This window comes from Hyla sarda, chromosome 3, assembly GCF_029499605.1.
Source record: "Hyla sarda isolate aHylSar1 chromosome 3, aHylSar1.hap1, whole genome shotgun sequence".
NCBI lineage: Eukaryota > Metazoa > Chordata > Amphibia > Anura > Hylidae > Hyla > Hyla sarda.
The window spans coordinates 342,599,119-342,618,027 of NC_079191.1; positions in this window are offsets into that span (position 1 = coordinate 342,599,119).

The following is an 18,909-nucleotide window of genomic DNA, read 5'->3' on the forward strand; positions in this document are numbered from 1 at the left end:
AGAATTTATAAAGATGATGGCGCAATTCTTCAAAGAGTTTGGCATACACTCCACGGGTCGGATTAAGTAGCAAGCAGTTTCCCCACATTAGGTAGCATAGATTCCCCACATTAAGTAGCATAGTTTCCCCACATTAGGTAACAGTTTCCTCACATTAGGTTGCATAGTTTCCCCACATTAGGTGGCAAAGTTTCCCCACATTAGGTAGCAGTTTCCCCACATTAGGTAGAAGTTTCCCCACATTAGGTAGTATAGTCATCCCCTCCCCCCCCCCAACACACACAGAGACACACACACACACAGACACACTCAACTGGCCTGCGCTGTGCTTCTCCTCTCTAGCAGCGGCCTGACGAGTGAGGTCACGGACGTCCTCCTGCGTGGGTCTGCGGAGGAACGTCACTTGGGTTACCCGTGTTGGCTGGACAAAAAATGGCGCCCCTGAAAAGTGCCGCCTGGGACCAATGGTCCCACCGGGTCCCATGGTAGGGCTGGCCCTTGTTATGTCCCATTGTAAACAGAATGAATGATGTAGCAAATTGTATAAAAAATAAAAAAAAACTATTTTTGGAGGGAACTCTGAAAAAGAAATGCAATATGACATCAGACTTTAATAACAGAGGAGGAATTAACCCCTTAACAACAATGGACGTAAATGTACTGGTGCCCTAGTACTTAATGCATGAGGATGCCAATTTAAGTTCCTGTACATGAAGCGACCACAGGAGCATCATGGGTCCTGGATTCTTTCAGCAGCCTGGGACACGGCGGTAATGGCAGACATCAGCTGTTGCAAAACTACACATCCTCAGCATGCCCTTACTGTCCAGGCATGCTGGGAGTTGTAGTGCTGTGACATCTGGCCCTTCATATGTTGCAGAACTACAACTCCCAGCATGCCTGGACAGTTTTGGCATACTGGGGGTTGTAGTTTTGCAACATCTGGAAGGGCACAGATTGGGAACCACTGTATTAGTGGTCTGCAAACTGTAGTCCTCCAGATGTTGCAAAACTACAACTCCAAGCATGCTGGGAGTTGTAGTTCGGCAACATCTGGCTCTAAAGATGTTGCCGAACTACTACTCCCAGCATGCCTGAGAATGTTTGGGAGTTGTGGTTTTGCAACAGCTGGAGGCACACTGGTTGGGAAACATTGTTTCCTAACTCAGTGTTTCCCAACCCGTGTGCCTCCAGCTGTTGCAAAACCACAACTCCCAAACATTCTCAGGCATGCTGGGAGTAGTAGTTTTGCAACAGCTGGAGGTCCCCCCCCCTGTGAACGTACAGGGTACATTCACATGGGCAGGGGGCTTACAGTGAGTATCGGGCTGCAAGTTTGCAATGCAGCAAATTTTGCGCGGCAGCTCAAACTCGCTGTAACCCCCCGCCCGTGTGACTGTACCCTAAAAACACTACACTACCACAAAATAAAATAAAAAGTAAAAAACACTACATATACACATACCCCTACACAGCCCCCCTCCCTCCCCAATAAAAATGAAAAACGCCTGGTACGCCACTCTTTCCAAAATGGAGCCTCCAGCTGTTGCAAAACAACAACTCCCAGTATTGCCGGACAGCCGTTGACTGTCCAGGCATGCTGGGAGTTTTGCAACAGCTGGAGGCACCCTGTTTGGGAATCACTGGCGTAGAATACCCCTATGTCCACCCCTATGCAAATCCCTAATTCAGGCCTCAAATGCGCATGGCGCTCTCACTTTGGAGCACTGTCGTATTTCAAGGCAACAGCTTAGGGCCACATATGGGGTATCGCCGTACTCGGGAGAAATTGCCTAACAAATCTTGGGGGGCTTTTTCTCCTTTCACCCCTTATGAAAAGGTGAAGTTGGGGTCTACACCAGCATGTTAGTGTAAAAAAATAAACTTTTTACACTAACATGCTGGTGTTGCCCCATACTTTTCATTTTGACAAGAGGTAAAGGGGAAAAAAGCCCCCCAAAATTTGTAACGCAATTTCTCCCGAGTACGGAGATACCCCATATGTGGGCGCAAACTGCTCTGGGGGCGCACAACAAGGCCCAGAAGGGAGAGTGCGCCATGTACATTTGAGGTGATTTGCACAGGGGTGGCTGATTGTTACAGTGGTTTTGTAACGGAATGTAATGAGGGGTGCAGTGAGAATTTACACCCCACTGGTGTCTGACAGATCTTTGGAAGAGTGGGCTGTGCAAATTAAAAATGTTGTACAGCCCACTGTTCCAAAGATATGACAGACACCAGTGGGGGGTAAATGCTCACTTTACGCCTTCTTACGTTCCTCAAGGGGTCTAGTTTCCAAAATGGTATGCCATGTGGGGGTTATTTTGCTGTCCTGGCACCATAGGGGCTTCCTAAATGCGACATGCCCCCGAGCAAAATTTGCTCTCAAAAAGCCAAATATGACTCCTTCTCTTCTGAGCATTGTAGTTCGCCCGTAGTGCACTTCAGGTCAACTTATGTGGTACCTCCATACTCAGAATAGATGTGGTTACAAATTTTGGGGGGTATTTTCTGCTATTAAGCCTTGCAAAAATGTGAAATTTGGGGGGGAAACACACCTTTTAGTGATTTTTTTTTTTTTTACGTATGCAAAAGTCGTGAAACCCCTGTGGGGTATTAAGGCTCACTTTATTCCTTGTCACGTTCCACAAGGGGTTTAGTTTCCAAAATGGTATGGCATGTGTTTTTTTTTTTGCTGTCCTGGCACCATAGGGGCTTCCTAAATGCGACATGCCCCCGAGCAAAATTTGCTCTCAAAAAGCCAAATATGACTCCTTCTCTTCTGAGCATTGTAGTTCACCCATAGTACACCTCAGGTCAACTTATGGGGTACCTTCATACTCAGAAGAGATGGGGTTACAATGTTTGGGGGGTATTTTCTGCTATTTACCCTTGCAAAAATGTGAAATTTGGGGGGAAACACACATTTTAGTGAAATTTTATTTTTATTTTTTTACATATGCAAAAGTCGTGAAACTCCTGTGGGGTATTAAGGCTCACTTTATTCCTTGTTACGTACCTCAAGGGGTCTAGTTTCCAAAATGGTATGCCATGTGGGGGATTTTTGCTGTTCTGGCACCATAGGGGCTTCCTAAATGCAACATGCCCCCCAAAAACCATTTAAAAAAAACGTACTCTCCAAAATCCCCTTGTCGCTCCTTCGCTTCTGAGCCCTCTACTGCGCCCGCCGAACACTTTACATAGACATATGAGGTATGTGCTTACTCGAGAGAAATTGAGCTACAAATATAAGTATACATTTTCTCCTTTTTCCCCTAGTAAAAATTCAAAAATTGGGTCTACAAGAACATGCGAGTGTAAAAGCTGGAGATTGTGAATTTTCTCCTTCACTTTGCTGTTATTCCTGTGAAACACCTAAAGGGTTAAAACGCAGACTGAATGTCATTTTGAATACTTTGGGGGGTGCAGTTTTTATAATGGGGTCATTTGTGGGGTATTTCTAATATGAAGACCCTTCAAATCCACTTCAAACCTGAACTGGTCCATGAAAAATTGTGAGTTTGGAAATTTTGTGAAAAATTGGAAAATTGCTGCTGAACTTTGAAGCCCTCCGGTGTCTTCCAAAAGTAAAAACACGTAAATTTTATGATGCAAACATAAAATAGACATATTGTATATGTGAATAAAAAAAATTATTTGGAATATCCATTTTCCTTACAAGCAGAGAGCTTCAAAGTTAGAAAAATGCAAAATTTTCAAATTTTTCATAAAATTTTGGGATTTTTCACCAAGAAAGGATGCAAGATACCACAAAATGTTACCACTATGTTAAAGTAGAATATGTCACGAAAAAACTATCTCGGAATCAGAATGATAACTAAAAGCATTCCAGAGTTATTAATGTTTAAAGTGACAGTGGTCAGAATTGCAAAAAATGGCCGGGTCCTGAGGTGTAAAATGGCTGGGTCCCATAGGCGTGCGCACGGGGTGTGCCGGGTGTGCACAGGCACACCCTAATCACCGCAGCCGCTGCTGCAGGTCTTTTTTTTTTTTTTTCCCCTCACTACTAAACCCCAGCCCCACCGGACATCCCCGACATCTCCAGCCGGAGGACGGGGGATAGATTGTCCGGAGCCGCAAATTAAAAAAAAATGCATTTTTAAACATCCGGTGTGCCCTGAAAGACTTTCAGGGCACACCGGATGTTTAAAAATGCATTTTTTTTTTTATTTGCGGCTCAGGCCGCTCTATCCCCCCTTCCTCTGGGCCGCTCTATCACCTTCCTCTGGGCCGCTCTATCACCTTCCTCCGGGCCGTTCTATCCCGTTCCTCTGGGCCGCTCTATCCCCTTCCTCTGGGCCGCTCTATCCCCTTCCTCCGGGCCGCTCTATCCCCCCTTCCTCCGGCCGCTCTATCCCCTTCCTCCGGCCGCTCTATCCCCTTCCTCCGGGCCGCTCCTCCCCCTTCCCCAGCCGCGCACACTGCTGCGCTAACTGCAGACGCAGGGGCTGCCCCGCAGCTGCGCACGTCTGCTTACACCTCCTGGGATGATCCTGGCCGCAACTCCTGGCACCGAGTGTCCATTGCAGATGGGAGTGGACGTGCCCGGCCTCTGACCCCAACATGGCTGCCGCAGGTAAGAAAAGTGCACAGACCGAGGACGGGAGGGGGGTGGGATGTGTGTATTATGTATGTATGGTGTGTGTTATGTATGTATGATGTATTTATGTATGATGTGTGTGTATATTTAATGGATTTGTGTATGTATTATGTATGGTGTGCATATGTATGTATTATGCATGTATTATATATGTATGATGTTTGTATTTATGCATTATGTATGTATAATATATATATATATATATATATATAATGCATAAATACAAACATCATACATATATAATACATACATAATACATACATATGCACACCATACATAATACATACACAAATCCATTATATATACACACACATCATACATAAATACATCATACATACACACATCATACATACAGAACATACAGTACATACATACCATATATATGTTATGTATGTACTGTATGTTATGTATGTATGATGTATTTATGTATGATGTCTATGTATATATAATGGATTTGTGTATGTATTATGTATGGTGTGCATATGTATGTATGATGTATGCATGTATTATATATGTATGATGTTTGTATGCATATAGTATGTATTTATGCATTATGTATGTGTGTATATATATATATATAATATATATATGTGTGTGTAGGTTATGCATGTATGATGTGTGTATGCATATAGTATGTATTTATGCATTATGTATGTATGTGTGTGTGTGTGTGTGTGTATATATATATATATATATATATATATATATGTGTAGGTTATGCATGTATGATGTGTGTATGTATGTATGACGTATGTATATATGTATTATGAATCAGAACAAAAGAAAAAAGAAAGTTTCCTCCAGCTCTTCCAAGGATAACGGTGCTTGTAGTATTAAACCATCAAACCTTTAATCTGTAAACATTAAAAATAGAAAAAGGTGACATCATAAAAGAAAAGTGAAACTCCAGTGCGTTTTGGGCTACATATAGCCATGATTAAGAGCGACATTTTGCTCAAAACGTGTTGGCGTTTCATTTCTCTTTAATGATTGATGTCACCTTTTTCTATTTTTAATGCATACAGATTAAAGGTTTGATGTTTTAATACTACAAGCACCTTGAAAGAGGCAACTTTCTTTTTTCCTTTGTTCTGATACACGGGACACGGCCTGTTCTCTGCAGTCCATGCTCTTCTACTATACTATATACTATACTTCTGGCCCACTCTCTGCAGTCCGTGCTCTTCTACTATACTATATACTATACTTCTGGCCCACTCTCTGCAGTCCGTGCTCTTCTACCAGCAAATATACTAAAAACTACTACAGCACCGACCCGGGAGCTGAAATAAACATTTTTTTTTATTTTTTTTATGTATTATGTATGTATTTTATATTATGTATGTATTATGTACGCAATCCCCCACACAGCACCCATAGCACCCCTCAAACACACAGCACCCCTCAAACACACAGCACCCCTCAAACACTCACACACAGCACCTCACACACACACACAGCCCCCCCACACACACACACACAGCACCCCCCCCCCACACTCACACACAGCACCCCCTCCACACACACACACAGCACCCCCCCCCCACACACTCACACACAGCACCCCCCCCCCCCCCCCACACTCACACACACACACGCACAGCACCCCCAGTGCAACATAATGGGAGTTGTAGTTTTGGTCACCATATATTGGATCAGGGCATGCTGGGAATTATAGTTGGTAACTGCAAATCCCAGCATTGCATTCTTTGAAGGAATGCAATGCTGGGAGGTGCAGTTACCAACTACAATTCCCAGCATGCCCTGATACAATCTATGATGACCAAAACTACAACTCCACACATCTATATAGGAGTACAATTTAGATTATGGTGTAACATGCTGGGAGTCCTAGTTTGGGGTCAGCTGCAGACCCAAAACTACAACGTGCATGCTGCTCCAAGCTTGCTGGGTGCCGCATCACTTTTTCAACCAATCTGGTGCAAAAAAAAATTCTATTTGGAATATTCCCCCCTCTGTGCCCCCATCTTATAGTGAAAGCGTTCTTCTGTTTGCCAAGTAAAGAAAAACATGAGTTTTACCATTCAACTTACAATTTTTTTTCAAATCCACATCAAATGCCTCCCTATAAACACCAGCAAACATACACACAAGTGGGTGGTCTAGTCAGGGCTGGTGCATGGATTTCTGACACTCTAGGCAAAACCTAATTTTGACAACCCTTTGGCTCCGCCCATTGAACCCCTTGGCAAATATAAGATCAGGGGTAGAATTAGTCCCGTAAGCCTCATGGTAAATTCTAGACTTGTCCTCCTCCCTACAATTATAACTATACTGCACCTAATGTGGAGAACTATACTGCACCTAATGTGGGGGAACTGTACTGTACCTAATGTGGGGGAACTGTACTGCACCTAATGTGGGGGAACTATACTGCACCTAATGTGGGGGAACTGTACTGCACCTAATGTGGGGGAACTATATTGCACCTAATGTGGGGAACTATACTGCACCTAATGTGGGGGAACTATATTGCACCTAATGTGGGGGAACTGTACTGCACCTAATGTGGGGGAACTATACTGCACCAAATGTGGGGGAACTATACTGCACCAAATGTGGGGGAACTATACTGCACCTAATGTGGGGAACTATACTGCACCTAATGTGGGGGAACTGTACTGCACCTAATGTGGGGGGACTATACTGCACCTAATGTGGGGAACTATACTGCACCTAATGTGGGGGAACTATACTGCACCTAATGTGGGGGAACTATACTTCACCTAATGTGGGGGAACTGTACTCCACCTAATGTGGGGGAACTGTACTGCACCTAATGTGGGGGAACTTTATTGCACCTAATGTGGGGAACTATACTGCACCTAATGTGGGGGAACTATATTGCACCTAATGTGGGGGAACTGTACTGCACCTAATGTGGGGGACTATACTGCACCTAATGTGGGGGAACTATACTACACCTAATGTGGGGGAACTGTACTGCACCTAATGTGGGGGAACTATACTACACCTAATGTGGGGGAACTGTACTGCACCTAATGTGGGGGAACTATATTGTACCTGTGGGGGAACTGTACTGCACCTAATGTGGAGGAACTGTACTACTAACCTAATGTGGGGGAACTACACTGCCAACCTAATGTGGGGGAACTATACTGCCAACCTAATGTGGGGGAACTGTACTGCACCTAATGTGGGGGAACTGTACTGCACCTAATGTGGGGGAACTATACTGCACCTAATGTGGGGGAACTATACTGCCAACCTAATGTGGGGGAACTGTACTACTAACCTAATGTGGGGGAACTATACTGCCAACCTAATGTGGGGGAACTATACTGCCAACCTAATGTGGGGGAAATATATTTCCATCCTAATGTGGGAGATTTATACTGCCAACCTAATGTGGGGTAACTATACAAAAATATAAAATTGTACTATTTTGATCCCTATAGCACTTTTATTTTTCTGTATATGGGGATGTGAGGGTCATTTTTAGCGCTGTGATTTGTAGTTGTTATCGGTACCATTTTTTTTTTTTTTTTGCTTTTTAGATATTTTTTATGGTATTTGAAGTGACCAAAAATGTGCTAATCTGATTAGTGCACTATTACGACTTTTGGGACCCCACTTCTGATTTTGCCCATGGCCATGTTAAGCCTAAAACCGGCCCTGGATCCAATCCTCCTACACTATGCAAGCAAGAGTGTGTGTGTGTATAGATATATATATATATATATATATATATATATATATATATATACATACATAAACACACACACACATGCATGCGCGGAGTGAGTTTGTGCTTTAGGGTGCACACCCTAATAACCCCTTAAGGACGCAGGACGTAAATGTACGTCCTGGTGAGGTGGTACTTAACGCACCAGGACGTACATTTACGTCCTAAGCATAACCGCGGGCATCGGAGCGATGCCCGTGTCATGCGCGGCTGATCCTGGCTGCTGATCGCAGCCAGGGACCCGCCGGCAATGGCCAACGCCCGCGATCTCGCGGGCGTCCGCCATTAACCCCTCAGATGCCGGGATCAATACAGATCTAGGCATCTGCGGCAGTTCGCGATTTAAATGAACGATCGGATCGCCCGCAGCGCTGCTGCGGGGATCCGATCATTCAGAACGCCGGATGGAGGTCCCCTCTCCTTCCTCCATCCGGCTCCTGGCGTCTCCTGCTCTGGTCTGTGATCGAGCAGACCAGAGCAGAAGATGACCGATAATACTGATCTGTTCTATGTCCTATACATAGAACAGATCAGTATTAGCAATCATGGTATTGCTATGAATAGTCCCCTATGGGGACTATTCAAGTGTAAAAAAAAATGTAAAAAAATGTAAAAGTAAAAAAAAAGTTAAAAATCCCCTCCCCCAATAAAAAAGTAAAACGTCCGTTTTTTCCTAATTTACCCCCAAAAAGCGTAAAAAACATTTTTATAGACATATTTGGTATCGCCGCGTGCGTAAATGTCCGAACTATTAAAATAAAATGTTAATGATCCTGTACGGTGAACGGCGTGAACGGAAAAAAAAAAGTCCAAAATTCCTACTTTTTTAATACATTTTATTCAAAAAAATTATAAAAAATGTATTAAAAGTTTTTTATATGCAAATGTGCTATCAAAAAAAAGTCCAGATCATGGCACAAAAAATGAGCCCCCATACTGCCACTTATACGGAAAAATAAAAAAGTTAGAGGTCATCAAAATAAAGGGATTATAAATGTACTAATTTGGTTAAAAAGTTTGTGATTTTTTTTAAGCGCAACAATAATATAAAAGTATACAATAATGGGTATCATTTTAATCGTATTGACCCTCAGAATAAAGAACACATGTAATTTTTACCATAAATTGTACGGCGTGAAAACAAAACCTTCCAAAATTAGCAAAATTGCGTTTTTCGTTTTCATTTCCCCAACAAAAATTGTGTTTTTTGGTTGTGCCATACATTTTATGATATAATGAGTGATGTCATTACAAAGGACAACTGGTCGCGCAAAAAACAAGCCCTCATACTAGTCTGTGGATGAAAATATAAAAGAGTTATGATTTTTAGAAGGCAAGGAGGAAAAAATGAAAACGTAAAAATTAAATTGTCTGAGTCCTTAAGGCCAAAATGGGCTGAGTCCTTAAGGGGTTAAGGGGTTAAAGGGGTACTCCGGTGGAAAACTTTTTTTTTTTTAAATCAAATAGTGCCAGAAAGCTAAACAAATTTGTAAATTACTTCTATAAAAAATTCTTAATCCTTCCATGAATTATTAGCTGCTGAATACTACAGAGGAAATTATTTTCTTTTTGGAACACAGAGCTCTCTGCTGAATCATGAGCACAGTGCTCTCTGCTGACATCTCTGTCCATTTTAAAAACTGTCCAGAGTAGCGAAAAATCCCCATAGCAAACACATGATGCTCTGGACAGTTCCTAAAATGGACAGAGTGTCAGCACTGTGCTCGTGATGTCAGCAGAGAGCTCTGTGTTCCAAAAAGAAAATAATTTTCTCTGTAGTATTAAGCAGCTAATAAGTACTGGGAGGATTAAGATTTTTTAATAGAAGTAATTTACAAATCTGTTTAACTTTCTTGCACCAGTTGATTAAAAAAAAAGTTTTCCACCGGAGTACCCCTTTAAAAGCCATGATTAATATTGATCACAGCATCTGAAGCATAAGGAGGGATTAGTAAGATTTATCAGACCACATTCAGCGTAATTGCGGGGGTCTGATGAGCCAAAATGGCAACCAGAGGTTTTCATACCTGCCTCCTGATGCTCTGCATCTTCTTCTGGCAGACCATACAAGTAGCTCACATATAGCACTGATCAGTGCTATGCCTATGCATAGCACTGAACAGTATTAGCAATAAAATTATTGTAATAAATAGTACCCTATGGGGACATACATTTTTTAAAGGGGTTCTCCCTTGTTTATACTTTTGTTTTTTGTTATTATGTTTGTGTGTTATGTGTGTATAAGTATGTGTTGTGTTATGTGGGTTGTGATTATGTATATATGTTTTTTCTTACCTTTTGTGAAGATCCGGAAGCTGGCCCCTTTTTCTTCCAGCGGCTTGCTGTGTAAACTCGGCCTCCGCCATGTTGTGTTCGGTAAGTGGGATGTCGGGGGGTGTGTTCTTGCTTCTGTCCTTCCTATCTTCTGATGTCCGAGGCAAATTTTATCTTCCTGTTTCTTCCGTGGCTCAGCGACGAATCTGCGGCCTCTATCGGCGCATGCGCAGGTAGATTTTTTTTTTTACCAATAAAGTTTTTTTTGTCTTGACAAACTGTCTGCGCTTGCGCGAAGCTACGCTATTAGCGTAGACCTAACGTACGCTACGCTGTACGCTGTTATGCGTGAGTACGCAAGTGCTACGCTAACAGCGTAGCGTACGTTAGGTCTACGCTAATAGCGTAGCTTCGCGCAAGCGCAGACAGTTTGTCAAGACAAAAAAAACTTTATTGGTAAAAAAAAAAAACTACCTGCGCATCCGCCGGAAGAGGCCGCAGATTCGTCGCTGAGCCACGGAGGAAACAGGAAGAAAAGATTTGCCTCGGACATCAGAAGATAGGAAGGACAGAAGCAAGAACTCACCCCCCGACATCCCACTTACCGAACACAACATGGCGGAGGCCGAGGTTACACAGCAAGCCGCTGGAAGAAAAAGGGGCCAGCTTCCGGATCTTCACAAAAGGTAAGAAAATACATATATACATAATCACAACACACATAAAAAAACACATACTTATACACACATAACACACAAACATAATAACAAAAAACAGTATAAACAAGGGAGAAATTTTCTCTTCAAAATCCCAATGGCGCTCCTTCTCTTCTGAGCATTGTAGTGCACCCATAGAGCACTTTACATCCACATATGGGGTATGCTCTTACTCAGAAGAAATTGGGTTACAAATTTTGGGGGGCTTTTTTTTATTTTCCCTTGTGAAAATGAAAAATTTAGGGTGACACCAGCATTTTAGTGAAAAAAAATTTTTTTTTTTCATTTTCCCATCCAACTTTAATGAAAATTTGTCAAACACCTGTGGGGTGTTCAGGCTCACTATACCCCTTGTTACGTTCCGTGAGGGGTGTCGTTTCCAAAATGGGGTCACATGTGGGTATTTATTGTTTTGTGTTTATGTCAGAACCACTGTAAAATCAGCCACCCCTGTGCAAATCACCAATTTAGGCCTCAAATGTACATGGTGCGCTCTCACTCCTGAGCCTTGTTGTGCGTCCGCAGAGCATTTTACGCCCACATATGGGGTATCTCCGTACTCAGGGGGTCTTTTTTCCTTTTACCTCCCGTGAAAATAAAAAGTAAAGGACAACACCAGCATGTTAGTGTAAAAAAAAAAATTTTTTCACACTAACAGGCTGGTGTAGACCCCAACTTTTCTTTTTCATAAGGGGTAAAAGGAAAAAAAGCCCCCCAAATTAGTAACGCAATTTCTCCCGAGTACGGAGATACCCCATATGTGGCCCTAAACTGTTTCCTTGAAATACGACAGGGCTCCAAAGTGAGAGAGCGCCATGCGCATTTGAGGACTAAATTAGGGATTGCACAGGGGTGGACATAGGGGTATTCTACGCCAGTGATTCCCAAACAGGGTGCCTCCAGCTGTTGCTAAACTCCCAGAATGCCTGGACAGTCAGTGGCTGTCCGGAAATGCTGGGAGTTGTTGTTTTGCAACAGCTGGAGGCTCTGTTTTGGAAACACTGCCGTACAATACGTTTTTTATTTTTTATTAGGGGGACAGTGTAAGGGGGTGTATATGTAGTGTTTTACTCTTTATTATGTGTAAGTGTAGTGTTTTTAGGGTACATTCACACTGGCGGGTTTACAGTGAATTTACCGCTAGGAGTTTGCGCTGCGGTGAAAAATTTGCCACAGCCCAAACTTGAAGCAGAAAACTTACTGTAAACCCGCCAGTGTGAATGTACCCTGTACGTTCACATGGGGGGGCAAACCTCCAGCTGTTTCAAAACTACAACTCTCAGCATATACTGACAGACTGTGCATGCTGGGAGTTGTACTTTTGCAACAGCTGGAGGCACACTGGTTGGAAAACCTTCAGTTAGGTTCTGTTACCTAACTCAGTATTTTCCAACCAGTGTGCCTCCAGCTGTTGCAAAACTTCATCTCCCAGCATGTACTGATCGCCGAAAGGCATGCTGGGAGATGTAGCTATGCAACAGCTGGAGGTACACAACTACAACTCCCAGCATGCAGAGACAGCTGTTTAGGCATGCTGGGAGTTGCAGTTTTGCAACATCTGTAGAGCTATAGTTTAGAGACCACTGCACAGTGGTCTCCAAACTGTGGACCTCCAGATGTTGCAAAACTACAACTCCCAGCATGCCCAGACAGCAAACTGCTGTCTGGGCATGCTGGGAGTTGTAGTTTTGCAAGATCTGGAGGTGCACAGTATAGAGATCACTTTGCAGTGGTCTCAAACTGTAGACCTCCAGCTGTTGCAAAACTGCAACTCCCAGCAAGCCTAAACAGCTCTCTGGGCATGCTGGGAGTTGTAGTTTTGCAACATCTGGAGGGTTACAGTTTAGAGACCACTATAGTGGTCTCAGACTGTAGCCCTCCAGATGTTGCTAAGTAACTCACCGACTTCCGTCGGATCCAGGAAGCTGCGTCGCGGTCCTCTTCTTCCGCCGATCGTCGCCCGCTGCCGCCGCTGATCGTCGCCCGCTGCCGTCGCCGATGGGTAAGTGGATCTTCGGCGCCGGTCCCTGTCGGTTTCCCCGTCCTGCCCCGCCTATTGTGGGAGGGCAGGACGGGGAAACCGAAAGTAAACCCCTCCGCCCCCGATCTGCTATTGGTGGTCGCGTCTAGACCACCAATAGCAGAGATAGGAGGGGTGGCAACCCTGCCACCTCACTCCTATCGCTACAGGGGGATCGTGGGTGTCTAGGACACCCGCGATCCCCCTTCTATTCCGGGTCACCGGGTCACCATAGACCCGTATGACCCGGAATCGGCGCAAATCGCAAGTGTGAATTCACTTGCGATTTGCGCCGATCGCCGACATGGGGGGTCTAATGACCCCACTGGTCATTTGCGCGGGGTGCCTGCTGATAGATATCAGCAGTCACCCCGGCGCGATCCCCGCCCGGCGCACGGCGGGGACCGAAATTCCCACGGGCGTACAGGTACGCCCTTGGTCCTTAAGTACCAGGGAGTAAAGGCATACCTGTACGCCCTTGGTCCTCAAGGGGTTAATGTTTGGCACCAGTTGATAAAAAATGGAGTACCCATTTAAGGGTCTTAAAAGGAGAGGAGGAAAAAAATAAAAATGTAAAAATGAAAATGTCCTTAAGGCCAAAATGGGATTTGTTCTTAAGGGCTTAGAAAATATAGCATTATGCACTTAGGAATTACATGCATTTTCACATAGTCTCTCCATTTTCAGGGAAACACTTTTCAAAACTAGTCCAAAGAGATATCAATGTACATATCATAGTCTGAGTAAAGAAACACCTTCATCAAAGTGAATACAGAGGGTTTGTCTCAAGATACAAACCACTGACAATACTAAAGGCCAGATAAAACATGTAAAAAGTCACCCAGGTCTGGGACAAGATTATTTGGACAGATAACACTTCGATTTTCTTGTACCATACCCATTGGAAGAGAAAAGTCTGAAAAAGCAAAGGAATTAGAATATATGACTAAATCTGGCAAACATGGTGTAGGAAGTGTTCTTCAGCATTAGATGTATACATAAATAAAAAGGAAAAAAAGATAGAGAACGGCGTCTCGTGAATTACCCTTCATAAATGGGAAAAATGATGTGGAAAAAACCCACGGGTCTTATAGGTGGCTGCTCAACGGAAGAAATAGAAAGTAGTACATATCACCCCGTAGTGGAGTACTCACTGATGTCCAGGGAGCTGCTGAGCAAGTAGGCACTTGTCCTGAAGCAATCATCAAGAAGAGAGACAAAAAGACCTCTGTAATCCAGGCACTGTTAGCTTGGTCATCAGATGGTGGAATATAGCCAAAAATACTTTAAGCATTTAGAAACAGTTGTTTATTGGTATAAAAATACTAAAAAAGACAGATGACGCGTTTCGATGGAGGATCCCTCTTCCTCAGATCAGGTGTACAGGCATAGTGAGACGGATGTATATTTAAATACAATAATGGTGCCAAGAACATATGGGGGCATGGCCCAGATGTGGGATTTCACAGGTGTTGAAAAAACAAGTTCATAACATACAAAGCAAAATAGCAAAAAGAGTACAGTTCTAAATATAACAATAATTTGAGACATGTATGCACCACAAGTATTGCAGAAACATTAAAAATTGTGAGAGATCAGAGCTGTCAGTACAATTTAGGAGTTCCCCTGTCCATAGCGGAGAAATGCCGCGCCGGCGCATGCGTCGCTAAGGACACATTGCTGTGGAAGCCGGTCAAGTGACTTGGGTATAGCCAATCAGGATGCGGGGCGTGTCTAGCTTTGTTCTCCGTAGTGTAAAGGGAACGGAATGACAGTGGGGATGTGATCAGATGTCAGACGAGGATGCGGACAGCTATAAAGTGCTGTCAAAGTGTACGGAAGCCTGTAATTAGAAACCATATTTATTGTTTATGCGCAGTGTCATGGGCATAAGACACAGGGTGCCACCAAGCCCCTCCGTGGTACCCTGCCATACACCAGGCAGTCTCTCTCTGACACAGCTACCAAACCCCTCATCCCACCTTCTGCCAACAAGCATCTCTCCATGCATAAACTGCACAACAATCCATCTAAAGTATCAGTCTCTACTCTCTCTAATACACCCACTGTCCAGAATACCAATAAACCCCAGGAACTTCTTAATTTTGTGAAGCAATTTCCAAACCACACTTCTCTAAACAGCCATCTGACCGATTCGATTCCATATCACAATCCTCCTTTGAAGACTCTTTGCTTACCATCCACATAGAGTCCCCCATCCCTACAGGAGAGCACAATTCTGAACACCTGTTTTTTACTCCGGTATTATCAAATCCTGATTTGTCCTCACTGCCTCCTACTGGAGATCCATCCACCATAGAACAATCCTGTCTACATAATGCTACAGTTTTTTTTAGACCTCCCCTCCAGTTTGATCAAACAACCAACACTTCCTCCCCTCATAGAATCCCCTACAGTGGAAAAGATGCACATTACTCCCTCACTGAGTACAAAGAGAAAAAAAAATGCGGCGAAGGGAAGGGCACCCAATCGTATCTTTAACTCTGTATCGGCGAACCTTTCTCACTATTTGGATAAAATGCTACAAAAATATGTATTTCATTTAAAATGCCATCTTAAAGACGCAACTGATTTTATTAGCTCCATTTTAAAAGCTAAATGGAAAACAGGTTACAATGGATTGGTTACAATGGATATCACTTCTCTCTATACAGTTATCAATCATGACCAAGGTATTGATACAGTAGCACACTTTTTACAAACTGATCCCAACATGCCACAGGCACAGTGTGATTTTATCTTGAAGGGACGCAGATATATACTTACAAATAACTACTTTGAATTCCAGGGACAACTTTACTCACAACACTCTGGGACTGCAATGGGTTCAAAAGTAGCGCCCAGTTTCACTAACCTTTTCATTGGACTACTTGAAGAACGTTTTATATAAACTCATGTTTTATTTCAGCACTGTTTATTTTACAAATGTTTTATTGATGATATATTTTTCATTTGGCAAGGACCTCAGGATCTTTTAAATGAATTTTTAGCCCTTATTAATAACAATTCCTTTAGTTTACATTTTACCCAAACCGTTTTTACTAATCATGCAGAATTTTTTGATGTAATCACATTTATTGATGACAATGGCTCTCTTAACCCCTTAAGGACTGGGGGGTTTTCCGTTTTTGCATTTTCGTTTTTTGCTCCTTGCCTTTAAAAAATCATAACTCTTTCAATTTTGCACCTAAAAATCCATATGATGGCTTATTTTTTGCGCCACCAATTCTACTTTGTAATGACATCAGTCATTTTGCCCAAAAATCTACGGTGAAACGGGAAAAAAATCCTTGTGCGACAAAATTGAAAAAAAAACGCTGTTTTGTAACTTTTGGGGGCTTCCGTTTCTACGTAGTACATTTTTTGGTAAAAATGACACCTTATCTTTATTCTGTAGGTCCATACGATTAAAATGATACCGTACTTATATAGGTTTGATTTTGTCGGACTTCTGGAAAAAAATCATAACTACATGCAGGAAAATTAATACGTTTAAAATTGTCATCTTCTGACCCCTATAACTTTTTTATTTTTCCGTGTATGGGACGGTATGAGGGCTCATTTTTTGCACCGTGATCTAAAGTTTTTAACATTTTTGCATTGATAGGACTTATTGATCAAAAATTGACCAAAAATGCACTATTTTGGAATTTGGAATTTTTTTGCGCGCACGCCATTGACCGAGCGGTTTAATTAATGATATATTTTTATAATTCGGACATTTCTGCACGCAGTGATACCATATGTGTTTATTGTTATTTTTATTTACACTGTGTTTTTTTTTTATTGGAAAAGGGGGGTGATTCAAACTTTTAATAGGGGAGGAGTTAAATGATCTTTATTCACTTTTTTTTTTCACTTTTTTTTTGCAGTGTTATAGGTCCCATAGGGACCTATAACACTGCACACACTGATCTTCATCATTGATCACTGGTTTCTCATAGGAAACCAGTGATCGACGATTCTGCAGCATGACTGCTCATGCCTGGATCTCAGGCACTGAGCAGTCATTCGGCGATCGGACAGCGAGGAGGCAGGTAGGGGCCCTCCCGCTGTCCTGTAAGCTGTTCGGGATGCCGCGATTTCGCCGCGGCTATCCCGAACAGCCCACTGAGCTAGCCGGCAACTTTCGCTTTTGCTTTTAGCCGTGCGGCTCAGCTCTGAGCGCGCGGCTAAAGGGTTAATAGCGTGCGGCGCCGTGATCGGCGCTGTGCGCTATTAGAGGTGGGTCCCGGCTTCACTATGACGCCGGAACCGCCGTGATATGACGCGGGGTTACTGTGTAACCCCGCGTTATATCAGGACAGCAGGACCAAGGATGTACCGGTACGTCCTTGGTCCTTAAGGGGTTAATACAAAAAAACTTTTTTTTTTTTTAAGTGGACAGCAATAGTTATCTGGAATTTTTTAAGTGCCCGCTATAAAAAAAATGGCTGACCAATGCACCCTTTGGGCAATTTAAGCGTATCCGCTGTAATTGCACCATATCCAGTGACTTTTGTGAACAAAGTAAAATCCTTACAGCCAGGTTCAAAGATAAAGAAAATACCCGAACACCTCGGTAGAGTCTGTGTTTGAGAGAGCCAAGAAACTATCCCATTCAGAATGCCTTATGAAGACTAAACCTACTGACAATTCTGCTGATAACTGGTCCCTAAATTTTTTCACTACCTATACTAAAGAAAATAGGCAAATTAAGAACATTCTACGAAAGCACTCGGCTGTACTTTTAAAAGATCCCTTTTTGCGTGAAGTTATTCCTCCTAAGCCTGCAATAACATTTCGCAGAGGGAGAACTTTACACAATATTATTGCCCCAAGCAGGCTGAGGTCCTCCAAAACTTGTGTCTCTACTTTTCTTTCCACTACCTGTTCATACAAATGCTCTGTTCCAAGGAATAAATGCTGTGTGAACAATATGAATAAGTGCAAAAACTTCTCCTCTAAAAGCACAGGGGAAACATTCGATATCAAGTCCTTCATCAATTGCTCTTCCCAGTATACCATGTACCTTTTGGAATCTCCCTGTGGCCTTCAATATTTGGGTCGCACCACTAGGTGTCTGAGAGAGAGAATTAATAAGCATAGAAGTAACACTGCTAATGGCTTTCTACTCCACTGCGCATCTAGGCATCTCACACAGTATCATAATCAGAAGTTTGGTTGTATACTCCTTATCCCTATACAGATGGTACCTAAAGATGATCCACAGAGATTCAATACACTGCAAAAAAAGAGAGAACTTCTGGATTTATAAACTCCAAACATTGGTACCACTAGAGCTTAATGAAATGATAGAATGCAATTTCTAACCCAGATCTGTTTCTCCTGTGGTGTACACCCCTTCATTCAGTTTTATGTAATTTGTATGTGTGGATGTATACATATGTGTGTGTGAATATGTATATATACTATTTTTAACACACTTAGTTATTCTATTATTCTTTTATATATTTATACTTATCTCTATATTCATTCCACTTTGGTCATTTATTCCTACTGCCTTTTTATAGAACTGTCTCAAGGATCT